General features: G+C 35.5%; 1 protein-coding gene across 1 annotated transcript in view; it reads left to right on the top strand.

Moving 5' to 3' along the window:
- Positions 1-13,678, top strand: part of ZFHX4 (zinc finger homeobox 4) — a 184,140-nt gene that overhangs the window by 133,835 nt on the left and 36,627 nt on the right. The gene's annotated exons all lie outside the window — the stretch shown is intronic.

Below are 13,678 nucleotides of genomic sequence, written 5' to 3'. Positions count from 1 at the left end.
AAGCAACCTCTGCGAATTTGATCTCAGTTTTCTTCACTCTGGAAATAGAGTTTTAGAGTATTCGGGACACTACAGTATCTGTTGCCGCTTGAGGACAGGATCAGCATAAAGAGATGTAAATATATGAGAATGTTACAAAACTATTGGCCATATAAAAGAAAGAAAAGCCCCTTTAAAGGGGGGCAGAAAAGAGAAATTGAGAAAATACTATTGATATTTGCTCACAAGTCTTTTATTTTTCTTTAAGACTGCTTCAAAGCAGTCTTTTCATACTAAGTCTTCCCATTTATAGAAATGATATTGACCCTTCGAAGATATTTTCTTGTCCAAACTCTCATAGTTCATAAAATTAAAAGTCAAGTCGACAGTCTATTTTAGCCCTCAGCCCGATCTTCCTTGACCATGGTTCTCAAGGGAAGTGTGGGGAGGTGATTTTATTGCCATTTTGAAATAATTGTATACTCTTATTTCATCCTCTGGAGCTTTTGTTTCAAGCAAGAATGTGCTTGGACTTCAAAGAATTAAATGCATATGACTTACACGTTCACAAAGCAGTCACAAGAAGGGACTAGGGAAAGGAAAACAGTACAGGATAACTCAATGCTACAGTGTGTAAATGTAGCATGTGAGAGAGAAAAGGAGAAAGAATTGCTAACATAGCTGGCATATAACCTTGAAGAACTTCTTTTTCCTTTTTAGCCTATTTCAACTGGATTTGAAACTCTTGTACCTTTGAGAAAAAATAGCAAATACTTGCATCTAATAGCAAATGTGGCAAATACTTGATGAATTAATTACAATCATAATCAGAATGAAGTAGATCTAGTAGTATCTGGGGGATTCTTATCGGCTGCCATTATTGATTATAGAAACCACTTGAGAGGAATCCACTGAGCAACAACTCCGGGTGTGCAGCATTTGGCCCGGGGTTGTGAGAGACAGAAAAGTGAAAGTTTCCTGCCCTTAAGGAGTTTTGAAGCTGCCTGGAAGCCAGGATCAATGTACTTGTCACAATTAACCGGGTAAATTATGACATCTTGAGGAACTTCAGTTCTAGTACTATTTAGAGGAACATTGAAACTGTGGAGTTTAAGAAAAAGTAGTGCCTGGACGAGGAATAAGAACATGAAGAATGAGCAGGATAGGAAAATGAAATAGAGTTTCTTTCTTTGTGTGTTTGTTTATTTGCTTATTTATTTATTTATTTTGGTATCATCTTTAGGATTGAGAGGTATAATGACATGACTCAGACTTAGGGATGAAGGAAAATTAGTAAGATTATGGGCGAAGCAAGAAACTAAACTAAGCCTGTTAATAACCATTTAAGAGAAAGCAGCAAAAATTAACTAGATAGTTAAGAACATGGGAGGCTTTGAAAGCCAAGCAAAGAAGTTCAGATTTGATGAGGCAGAAAATAAGATACCCGAGCTTTTTCATGTAAGAATGGCATCACTGAAGAGGTGTTTTGGGAAGTTCGGTCTGACAGCCGTAGGCAAGAGGACCTGGGGGCAGAGAGCTCATTCAGGGCCAATCAACATATTAAGAGGCTAGCACTGAGGTAGCTGTCAGCAAATAGAAAAGCATTAAAAATAAATCCATCGAGCCAACCTACTTACTAAATATAAGCAGTGAAGGAGTCCAGAATTCCACTAACAATTGGAAGCTTGGTGACTGTAGGAAACTTCTCAGGCTAAGTGGGCAGGGGATGGAAGGGGTTCTGATGGTGAGGCACTACTTTCTCTTTTCAAATATAAAATTTTAAACAACCAGAGGGCAGAGGGGTGGTGGAGAAATAATGTGCTCATAAAGTTTTTTTTTTTTTTTAACTAGCATGAAGGTATTCATTTTTCATCATGTTTTTAATGGCCTTTGGTAGTTTTAATAATACAATGTTAGGGGCTCTGTTTAATTTATAACATTTAGAGCTTATATTTATGTTAGCCTATTAATGTCATATATGCTGAATAAATAAATACAGAGAAAATATTTTATGGGATGTGGAACAATGTAAGTCATTTTCATATCTTTCTAAGTAAAAAAAGATTGACTAAACTGAAACATCTACATACTATTCTATCGTACTTCCATCATGGGACTCTCAGAGTGTCTTGCACGTAGTAAATATTCAATATATACTCATTGAGTCTGTAAATATAAATAAACTAAGAGCTCGGTCATGAGGTGAACTGGATATGAGGTGAAATGGAACATTCGTGGTGGGTGACATTTTTGTTGGAGATCAATTAGGAGAAGTTTATATTGTCCCTCTTTATAGGACTTCTAGTAAGAGAGGGATACCTCCATGCATTTGGCAGGAAGAAGGAAGACAGAGTGCCCAGCATCAACCCATAAATACTATGCAACCCTTTTCCAGGTATGACAGGAAAGATGGGGTTGCAGGGTTGGAACAAATGAGAATTGATTCTCCCATACACCATTTGGCCTCATCCTCTTACATTCTAATTTTGTGACTATAAAGAGATACTTCTTAAAAATTTGTAGTGTGTCTACAAAAAGCACACACGGCTCTGTGTATTCACAACCCTTGCAAGCAACCTCTGCGAATTTGATCTCAGTTTTCTTCACTCTGGAAATAGAGTTTTAGAGTATTCGGGACACTACAGTATCTGTTGCCGCTTGAGGAGAGGATCAGCATAAAGAGATGTAAATATATGAGAATGTTACAAAACTATTGGCCATATAAAAGATGAAGTTTATTCCCATGTTGCTTATTTTATTTCAGTCAACATATTTTTCTATCCTTTCTGTGCCCTTAATAATGTTAATGTTAAAAATCCTCAAAATAGAATTCTGCATTTGGCTTAAATTATTTGCAACATCAGAGATGTTTTTATTTATAGTTTGTAGAAGTGAAGTAAACAGAGAAATAAATTACTTTTTACTTAATTCATTTTCTTTACCATCAACCTCCTCCCCATCCTCCTAAACACGGCTCTTATTTTTTTTAAGTGATGAGATTTCTTGATTTTTATTTATTGTGTACCTTTTATATTTTTGAATTGTGGTCATCATTTATGAATTAATTATTCATACTTACTAGGGTTCATTTCCCCATACTATTTGCTATTATCATGTATTTTAGAATAATGACATATTTGCTCTTTTGCACAATTATTTTTTATTTCAGTCCTGAGATGTTGATGGCAGTGTGATTTCAACCTATAAGTCACCTTTTACATTAGCTGTAATCATGAGATACTTCATTTGATTAGTCATGACAGCAAATTTAGTGGGTATGTGGAGAAAAGTACCAATGCACCACACATTTTTGAGACCTTTTAATCATCCTGGGCCAAAGTCCTAAAATATGTGGGCTATACTGCATTATATGTAGTTTAGCTTTTGTGATCAAACTTGGAAAGATTATGAAAAACACAATGTGATAGTATTGCCATAAAACTTAATTTGAGAGTTTCATAAGGAACTATTTATGTTCTGCAAAGTTTCCATCTTTGTTGATGTAATTTTATTGCTTATACAGCCTCCATGATATCTACAATGAAAAAGTAGTGGTCTTGGCTCATAGCTAGACAGGATTGTTAGCCAGATCTTTACTCAACAAAAATAATTGCTGTCATCGTGTATCACAAAGAGGGCAGTAGGTATATTTTATATGCTAAAACAAAATGGGCTCGCTTTCTGAACCACTTTCCTCCTCCCTGTCTTATCATTCATATACATTTTGGCACCTCTTTCCTGTGTCTTTCTTACTATCCCAACCCTCCTCCCCAATTATTGTCATGATCCTGATAGCCTTCAACTTCTATGAGCATGATTAACCCTAACCTCAATTCCGGTGACTTTTGTGATCACTTGACTTTCACCCTCGCTGTTTTTCTGACATTGACACCCAGGTCCATCCTATAACACCTGTCCCTGCCTCACTCTCTTTAATTATTAATTTTCCCCTCACCACTAGATTATTCCCATCATCATACCAACGTTCTCTATGTCTCCCTACTTAAAAAACCCTTCCATGATGCTACATCTACCTCCAGATACCACCCCGTTTCTCTGGTTCGTTTTACAGCAAAGCTCCTCAGAGAATTGTCTACACTTGACATCTCCATTTTCTTCATCTTCCTTTTTCTGTTATACCCAGGTTCAAGAGATGTTTGTCTTCACGCCACTCCACAAAAGCAGCTCTGGTCAAGGACTCTAAAGACCTGTTCTTTGGCAAATCTAATGATCAGAAGATTCTTAGTCCTCATCTAACTAGACCAACCAGCAGCTTTTAACACATTGACCCTTCCCTTCTTTTTGAAATGTTTCTTTCACTAAGCTTTCTACACCCCATTCTCTCTTGTTTCTTCCTACCTCATTCTTGCCCAGTCTTCTTCACTGGTCCCTCCTTATTTTGGGAAGGAATAGTGAGAATCTTTCACCCTAGTGCAGGCAATAAAAAGGGTGCATTACCTACAGGGAATTAAAAACAGATATTAAAACTGACTAAAAATTGGCCTGCTTTGTTATTACTTTACTAGGTGTCAGCAATTCTTTAAGTATCGTCGAGGATAAAACACCTCTCCCGTCTGGGGTGGACACTCATAGTGCCTCCAGCCTTGGTGTGCTTTGTGTAGGAGCGTAGCCCACGCTCATCATGGGTCCTCATTCTCCAGGTCATCTTACTCAATCTCATCTTAAGGACTTAAACTACCATTTATATGTTGACCTCTCCTCCCCTCCTCTTCCTCTCTTTCTGTATTTCTGCCTCTCTCTCTATACACACACACACACACACACACACACACACACACACACACACACCCTCACACCCTCACACCCTCACACCCTTGCCTACTCGACACCTTTACTTGTACATTTAAATAGAACATCTCAGACTAAACATGTTTAGAACTATTGGTTCCAAACCCTCTCTTTCCTTCCAACTTGTTCCGCCTGCATTTTTCCTCATCTCAGTAAATGGCATCTCAATTCTTATTTCTTCGGCCCAAAACATTAGAATCATCTTTGATTCTTATCATTCTCTCACTTTCCTCATCAGACCCATGGGCAAGTCCTACCTACTCCTTCTTTGAAATATGTACCAATTCCTGTGCTGCCTGTTTGGTCCAAGCCCCCATCATCTCTCACAATATTAACAGTGACCTCAGTTTATTTGACTTTTTTGTGTAATTTTACTCTTGTGCCTCTAACTACTACAAAAGCTTTTTTCCCCCTTTGGCTACTGTTTTACCAGTCACTCCAGGATCCTGTGCCTATCTCTTTGTTCTCTGTCAGTATCTTTTATCATCCTTCAATGTCACTTAATTTCTTTATTTTTGTCCCCCAGAGTCCTGCCCTTGGCTCTCATTTTCCATGCTCTGCATGTTCTTCCTGAAGATTGACATTACTCACAAGTCATTGGTTAACATCACTTTCAAATATCTTCAACTATGAATTCTCTTCCAAGATCTAGTTCCCAAAACTTAAATATTTGCTAAACATCCCGACTCAAATCCATGTCCAAAATTGAGCTCCTTGTCTTTTCTCTCACCTCAATCTTGCGCTTTTTTAATATTCCTTTCCTTCCCAATGGAGTTACTGTTCTTCCTTTCTCCATACTTTCTTCTAGGCGTAATAGATTGAAGTGGGATGGATGTCCAGGATATATATATTTTTACAGCAAGGCTCCTCTTCTACTATTCTGTCCCCCACACAGCACCCTGAAGATGAAATTGTGATGATGGCAACCCTGCTAAAAACTCTCACTTTGCCAAGATCCAAACATGTTTTGCCAACATTTGCACTCAGGCAAAGGAGAAAATAAATTGGCTGTGTCTCAGAAACAATTTTTTCTACTGCTAACACAGTCCAAAGAAAGCAATGTGCCAAATCTCATTAATCTGTTTGCTCATTAATGAATGATTTATTAAATAAACATTTCATGGCTATGTACAGTATTGTCTTGAAAATTCAAGCAGATTCCAATAGTACATTTTTTACTTTTGGCTCTAAGCTAGCCTTTCTGATCTTTCTTTTCTGGGGCTATGAATACTTTTACTAACTTTTTTCCCAGGTTTATTTCACTTGCATTTGTATCCATCATTGCCTAAGTCAATTCTCATAAGTGTAATTTGGGGTATATAACTATATAAATTTGACCTTTTCTAATATGATGAGATGCAGAAAATTCTACACAGTGAAAGGCCAAGGATTATTTACATAGAATTTAGGAGTCTTTTCTATATCTTAGGTTAATGGCAAATTTATTTCAGCAATTATAGTGTTGGTAAAAAGAATTTATCTAGTTAACTGAGGATTTTCTTTTATGGCCATATATAATTCACAAAGTAAATAAGCCTGCATATGAGAAGCAGTAACTTCCCCATGTATATAACTGTAAACAGTAGTTTATTATAGTAGTAGTGGTACATTCCATGTCACCGTATTTAAACATTAAATATTTAGAAAGTATAGTATAAAGATTGTGTTTATTTGTTTTCCATGATCACCTGGAGGTGGTGATAACAACAACAACAACTTGTATTTCATCCTCACAATGACTAGGTACGGCGGCAAGAGAGGAGGTAATTTTATCCCCATTTTACAGATAAGAAAACTGGCTCCAACATATTAATAGATCAATTTAGATTTACACAGATTGAAGTCAGCATTACTCATTGAATTCCTTATTTCATACCTTTCCCATTAAACACTGCCTTTATGAAAGCTCTAAAATATTGTCTTTGGTTCATTATGAATGGCTTTTGAGGAAAAAAAAGTGTTTTGTGTTTTAATGATGTATTCAGTAAGGCATATGATTTAGGTGACTGTAGTGTCAGGAATAATCTAGAAAACTACTTAAATCCAATATTCATATATAGGTGAAGATTTGTAGAGTTTTGCAGACTGCCACATTTTCAGACCTGTATATTCTGAGATTGTAACTTCTTGTCAAGTTTTCCTTTTATTAGAGGGTGGATGGTGGAGGTTTATAGTAAGGGAGGAGAGGACCCCTCTCTTGCAAGAAAAAAACCTAGGGCTGACTTGAGTATCAGTATCAGTCCTTCAGAGTTCATCTTCTGTCACTGTAATTTTTGTAAAAGGCCAAGCCAGTGCCATCCAACAGTCTTTACAACTTGATACACATTTTTATTGCAGCATGTGTTAGATTTGCTTAGGAATTTTAAAAATACTTTCAATCTACATTGCTTAAGAAATCAATGTTTAGTTTTGTTAACATTTTCTATTTTCAAAATATCCTCACAAATAATAGTGATCTTTTAAAGGCCTAAAACACTAACTCAACTGATGGACAAAGAGTACATTACATATAAATATAATCTATTATAAAAAGCCATAATACTAAATTGATACAGTCTTTTCTTTGATTAGCTTGTGTTCAGCAGGATAGATTAAAACCAAAGAAGAATCATGCCTAAATACAACTACTACTTATGCAGTACTGCACATTTTATATGTATTAACTTTAGTCTTTATTGCTATCCTGAAATCTTGGTATTTTGTTTCCATTTTTACCTATAGAATCCTGAATTTCAGGGAAGTTAAGTAACTTGGTCAATGGCAATACTAGAAACTGGTGGAGCTAGAATTCAAGCCCAGGTGTATTTGGTTTGTAAGTCCCGGGGTTTTTTCCTCAGCACAAATATATCCATAGCAGTAGTCAACATTGTCCTAATGAAATACTTCTTTGAACATGACCTGCTGAGGGCCAGGTTGGTATGACAGAGTAGGTAATTTCATGTCACTGATGTCTCACCTTTTATCTTTGCTTCCTCAAACTTTTCGAGTAAAGAGAATGAATCTCAGATACTTATAAAATAAATTGGCCATTATTTCAGCACAGGGGTTACTTTCTCTGGTTCTCTACAGCAAGAGTGAATGATGGTTTCGTGGATAATGGTTCCATGAAAGTATGCCCAAGTAACTCATTGATGGTAATTAAAATAAAAATCTTGGAAATCAGGAAATTACAGATTACAGAAAGCATTTTTTAGAAGACATGAAACTGATTGATCTCTATAGTTGCAGTCATTAAAAAACAGTGCAGTCTTAGAGGGAGGCACCTATCATTGCAGAAGTCTTTAAGATAAAAGTGTAAAAAAAGTTATAGAAGCTTCCAAGAATCAAATAATACGATTGAGCCAAAGAAATATACTTTCCCTAAGGATAAATGATACCCTTGTGAGACGTCTTCGAAAGAGAAGGAAATAGTGATAAAGAAGAACTACTGGATAATGATTTTTTTTCCTATTAAAAAGTAATTTCAAAAGGCTTTTGTCCTAATGTACAGTTATCCAAAAATTTTGGTAACTGTGAAATAGAAAGTAGAGGCTTTCATGGTTTAAAATCTAGCTATGAGACAACATAGATGAACCTTGAGGACACTATGCTAAGTGAAATAAGCCAGTCATGAAAAGACAAATATCGCATGATTCCATTTATATGAGGTAGCTAAAGTAGTCAAATTGATAGACTCAACGAGTGGAATGGTGGTTACCAGAAACTGGGGGGAAGGGAAAATGAGGAGTTACTAATCAATGAGCATAAAATTTCAGTTAAACAATATGAGTAAGATCCAGGGATCTGATGTACAACATTATACCTATAGTCAACAATCCTGTACTGCACACAAACATAAAAATTTGTTTTAAGAGTAGATCTCATGTTAAGTCTTCTTACCACAATAAAATAAAATTGGGAAGAAAAAAAAACCTAGCTTTGAGCTAGGAAGCAAAGAGTTGAAATAACTGGCCAGTGTTCAGCATGAACAAAGGCAATTATTGGGTGGTCCAGGAATCAGTTTTTGGATCGGAGGTCTTTAGGTTGTTGAGCAAACTAGCAAAGCCAGCACAGTGTGCAGAGGAATGAAAATTGCTCTGGACAAGGTAAAGAGAGATCATGTTGAATCCCAGAAAGACTTAAATCTAGATAACTGGGCAACTGGTTGAGAGATGGGAATACAATGTTATGCTCAAATTATGATTATAGAGGTTTGATCTTTTAATTTCAAAACAATCAGAAATTAAAAAGAATCTTATATGGAGAAATGTTATTAGGAATTAGTAAATTTAAGAAAAATGTTTCTGTAAGAACATTTAAAAATGTTAAGACATTAAGAAGATATATGAATAATTTATGAAAACTAATTGATATCAGGAACTTATTAAATTCTTTTGAGGCCCCATTACACTGAGGTCGTAGATGATTCAAGAAGCAGAAAGAAGTGATCACACATTCCTGGCCTAGAAGGCCCCAGGAGAGACTACTCCCTTACTATATAAAAACAACTTCTGGGTAAAATCAGACAGGGCAGGGCAAAGGAGCTTTACTTTTCCAGAAAATAAAAAATTGCAAATCCAGCCCCATTCAGATAATTGACACTGGAGCATCCAATGCTCTTCAATCTATTACTGCCTGGAAGAAATAATTTCAGAGAAAGCGCTGCAGGTCAACAAAGATGATGTTGCTTGGTTACCCAAAACCATTTGGTAGCATGCTGAGTTGCTCAGCTTTTTAGAAGAGCACTCTTTGTATCCGCATAGGGAAATGATGGAGAAGACCACTTGAAACGATTTTTAATTGTAAACTTGCTTCATCTGAGCACTGACTTTACTTTTGCAAGCAAGTTCAGAGGTCTTTATTAAAAAGTAAACTACCAAGACAGTAATAAATGTTGAATTTGGTGTATTCTTCTAAATATTAATCTTGGTATGATGAATTTGCTTTGAAGGGTTTGAACTGTTTTCTTAGGAGGAAAAAGAATTCAGTTTTCAGGCTTCCTGGCCCAGGAGTCCTGGGGGCTGCCTGGAGGCAGCAAAGTCCAGGGGGGAAGTACAGAGCTTTGGAGTCAGACAGACTCGCCCAAATCCCACCTCTGCTGCTCTGTGCCTTTGGAAAAAAATTAAATTGTCTAAGCTTTGATATCTCATCTCTTCCATAAAAGCAATGATTCTTCTGTTACAGATTCCTGCCAGGATTGAGTAAGGAAATGCATGTTACATACCTAGCACCTAACAAGTTTCCAGCAAATGGTAACTTCTTATTTTGAAGTTAGAGAGCTGCGAATATCTTCTCTTGTATTCACAGTCTCTAAAATGTCCTTTCACGATGAGTCACTTAGCTCCGGTAGAGATAGGAGGGGCTCCAAAAGAGAAATGGGGAAGGGGGGTGCTAGGAGGGTTGTGGAGTGAAGGTTGTTTCAAACTTGTGAACTCTGTTTTAGAATTTAGTCTTATTCTTCAATTAAAAAAAAAAATAGGAATTGGGCTTATCTTCCTAGATGATGGTAAAATGGGATTCAAAATATTACCTAGCACTACAGAAAATGTTTTTCTATTTATTGTTTTAGACCAGTTGGCTTAGTATTTATTCTGTTTGGTGACATATATTTTGTGTGCTGAACATTTTGCTAAGAATAGTGATATGCTTTATTGTTTAATGCATTAGCAAATTAGGGGGAGGGGATGAGATATGGAAGTTTTGTAGGCAAATACTATCTTAGTACTATACTTGACAGCTTAAACATTCACCTGTTATTTAAAAAATTCCAGTTATCACTAAACCTGTATTGAACACTTCCCAAATTTGGCTAATAAGAATTTTTAAAGCACATGGTCATTGCAGTCATCTAATGAAGATTAGATTTATTCCCAAATCTTAAACTTAGAATTCTCTGCATATATATCTAGACTGTTAAAAAATTAAAATTCTAGATCTTTCTCTGATCATGAGATTTATATTGATCTTAGTTCTTTAAAATTATTATTCCAATAAGCAGTTGGGGGATGGGGGGTGGGCAGCAGGGATTTGCCAGATGGGAACTTGATGATTTTGCAACTAGGAGTAAACACCCTGAAACTTACCAGAATAAATTATCATTCATATAAGGGAAGGGAAAGGTAAAAAGGAGTAATGAGATGGATAGGCTTATGGGTGGGAGTGGTAGTGCAAGCTGATGAGAGAGTGTGAGAATTTTCATTCTCACAATTAAAAGGAATAGGAACCCTAAACATTTTGGCATTAAGCTTTTGTCTTTGCAGATGTAACCATTTGGGTTAGGCTAAAGGAATAGGTGATTAGCAGAATTCAAGCCAAATGAAAACAATGAACACTATAAATAAGTGCAGAATCCAAAGGAAAGCTATTTTTGGGATTTTAAATATATGGTTCAATAGATCATTGTGGTTAAGAGAATTCTTGTCCCTGAAATAAAACTGTGTGGGCTCAGATCATAGCTCCATCACTTGCTGCAGGTGTCTAACGCATATAAAGAGCATCATTCAGTACCTGGCACAGAGCAAATACTCTGTAAAATGTTGTCGATGATGGTGATTGTGATGATCAATACACTATTCCACAGAAAATGCTGTTGATTACTCCTACATTGTGTTAATAAAAATGGAGTAATTTGGTACCATTTTCAAATGTGTGATCATCACCAAATCGACAGGATAGAGTAGAATAATGGATAAACTAAGTCAATGGTATTATTTTTAAAGAGTATTACATGAGAAAGGTCAGGTGCTAGAGAACTCAGTTTAGTAATCTAATTAAGTGACTAGCAAAAGAGACAGATCATGTTAACAAGAGTCAGATTTGTTACTACAGAACAATTACTAAAGTGATATATTGTAAGATGCTATGTATCATTGCTAGGTTTTAAGCATTTGATTTTACCCAGGCATAAAAGTACAGATTAATCAGTTCATTTGGTAAGTTGAAAGCTCCTTTATTAAAATATTTATATGATTTATATAAAGGGAGCAACATTGTTGAGGATCTAGAAAGAATTCTGTGGCATACCGAGTTACATTCCTCTGTGAAATTATTTGCACAAGTAGCTCTCATTGGAGCAGTCTCCACGTGCCACATGACCTAATTTGAGAGCTTAAATAACAGTTTCTGATTTTGACATTTTATTTCCTTAAATCACTATCAAATGAAATGACTTTTATGTGGCACCAAACTATTATTTGATTATATTTTATATTCAAGGAATGTAAGTATTTTATGAAATAGCAGAATTGTCATAAGACTAATGAAAAGTTGTTCCCCCCGCCCCACTTGGTGTTTGGCCTTTGCTAAGCCTAGGAAAACCTTGATGGGCTCCCTTATATTGGGATATTACAGCTATTAATAGATACACAGAAAATTTCACAGACTTTTATGTTAGATAGATAAGGGTTTCATTCTAGACTCTGTTGATTTCTAACTTTGTGACCTAGCACAATTTGCTTTCACCTCTTTAAGCTCTAGTCTCTCGATTTGTAAAATAAGAATTAATAATTACCTCATGATTTTATTGTGAAGATTATAATTGTTTCTATCCAAATAGCTCATCACAGTACCTGGCAGAGATACAAATTCAGTAATTTGTCATCACATTATTTTTATTTTCATTAATCTTTAATGAATAGCAAGTATTTGATCAAATTCAGTTAAGTACTACTGATATCCATTCTAAACAAATCTATATGATACATTGAAGTGTGTGTGTGTGAAGTGGTAAGGATTTTTATAAATTATTTTCTGCTAGAAAAGAGGAAAAGAAATGGTTTTATACATACACACATGTACATATGTATCAAGGTTTATTATATGTGTTTGGTGTAACTGACAGAGCTTTGAACTTAGAGTCCTGAAGCTCTGGGAAGTTTTTTACAAAATTCTTATTTTGAGACTCATCCATTTCAGGATATAGGGTGTAGATTAGTATTTTGAATGAAAATGTCTTAGATGACTTTGATATGTCTTACTCTGTCCTTATTTGAGAATCAATGAAGATGAAAAGCTACATTTGAGGAAGTCATAATTTATTGGGGAAATATACATGGGCCATGTAAAAAATTATCATAATACATCATGGCAAGTAGAGTAATTGTTATGGATGCGTAGAGGAGGCTACACTTGCTTTTGCTTTTGAGGGAAGAATAGGAGGTTACCAGGAGAAGAACAAAAAGTTATTCAAAGTCAAAGGAACCACACCCATCAAGGCCTAGAGATAATGAGAGGTTGCCTATAGAAAGAAGGTGAGCTGCTTAGTGAGGTGTTGGATGTAGATCAAGGCTGTGATTTATTTAGAACTTATAACCTGGATTTATAAGCAAAGATTGAGGATATATTTTTCCTTTCATGACTGATTTAAATTTAGTTAGAATAAAACACAATGTTTTTGTGGAGGGGAGCACTGAGTATTTATTATGGTTGTATTGTTTTTAAGTAGATTACAACTAAAGGCCAAAGTTTCTGTACACAGCAGGAAAAACAATTAGTAAAAGCAATAATAGTGACTCAATATGTACTTCTTTTTTCAAAGTTAGTCATTTGTTTAATTAACTCAGAATTAAACCAGAGATGCTGTTGTCTAGAAATATTAGATGAACCTGATTCTCTTTGGCAGTGTAAGAATTGTGTGACATCTTTTTAAACCTATCAATAGTATCTGGCCTTTCTAACTTTAAAGACTATATCATGTTGTACCTTTATTTGTATTAAGTATTTTCTGTTCTTTATATAATGATATCTTCATTTTACAAATGAAGGAATTGAGGCTTAGGTTAAGAAATTCACCTAAGGTCCCATACCTAGAAAGTGGTAGAGCCATGATTTGTACTCAAGATTCTCTATTCTAAAAAGATAACTCTTGAGATGTTATGAGGGCTTAGATTGGAAGGACAAGGAATTCGAGGCA

Source organism: Propithecus coquereli, unplaced genomic scaffold (assembly GCF_000956105.1).
Source record: "Propithecus coquereli isolate 6110/MARCELLA unplaced genomic scaffold, Pcoq_1.0 Scaffold8, whole genome shotgun sequence".
NCBI classification, from domain to species: Eukaryota; Metazoa; Chordata; class Mammalia; order Primates; family Indriidae; genus Propithecus; species Propithecus coquereli.
Note: the sequence above shows the minus strand (reverse complement) of the source record. Positions and strands in the feature narration are given on the sequence as shown.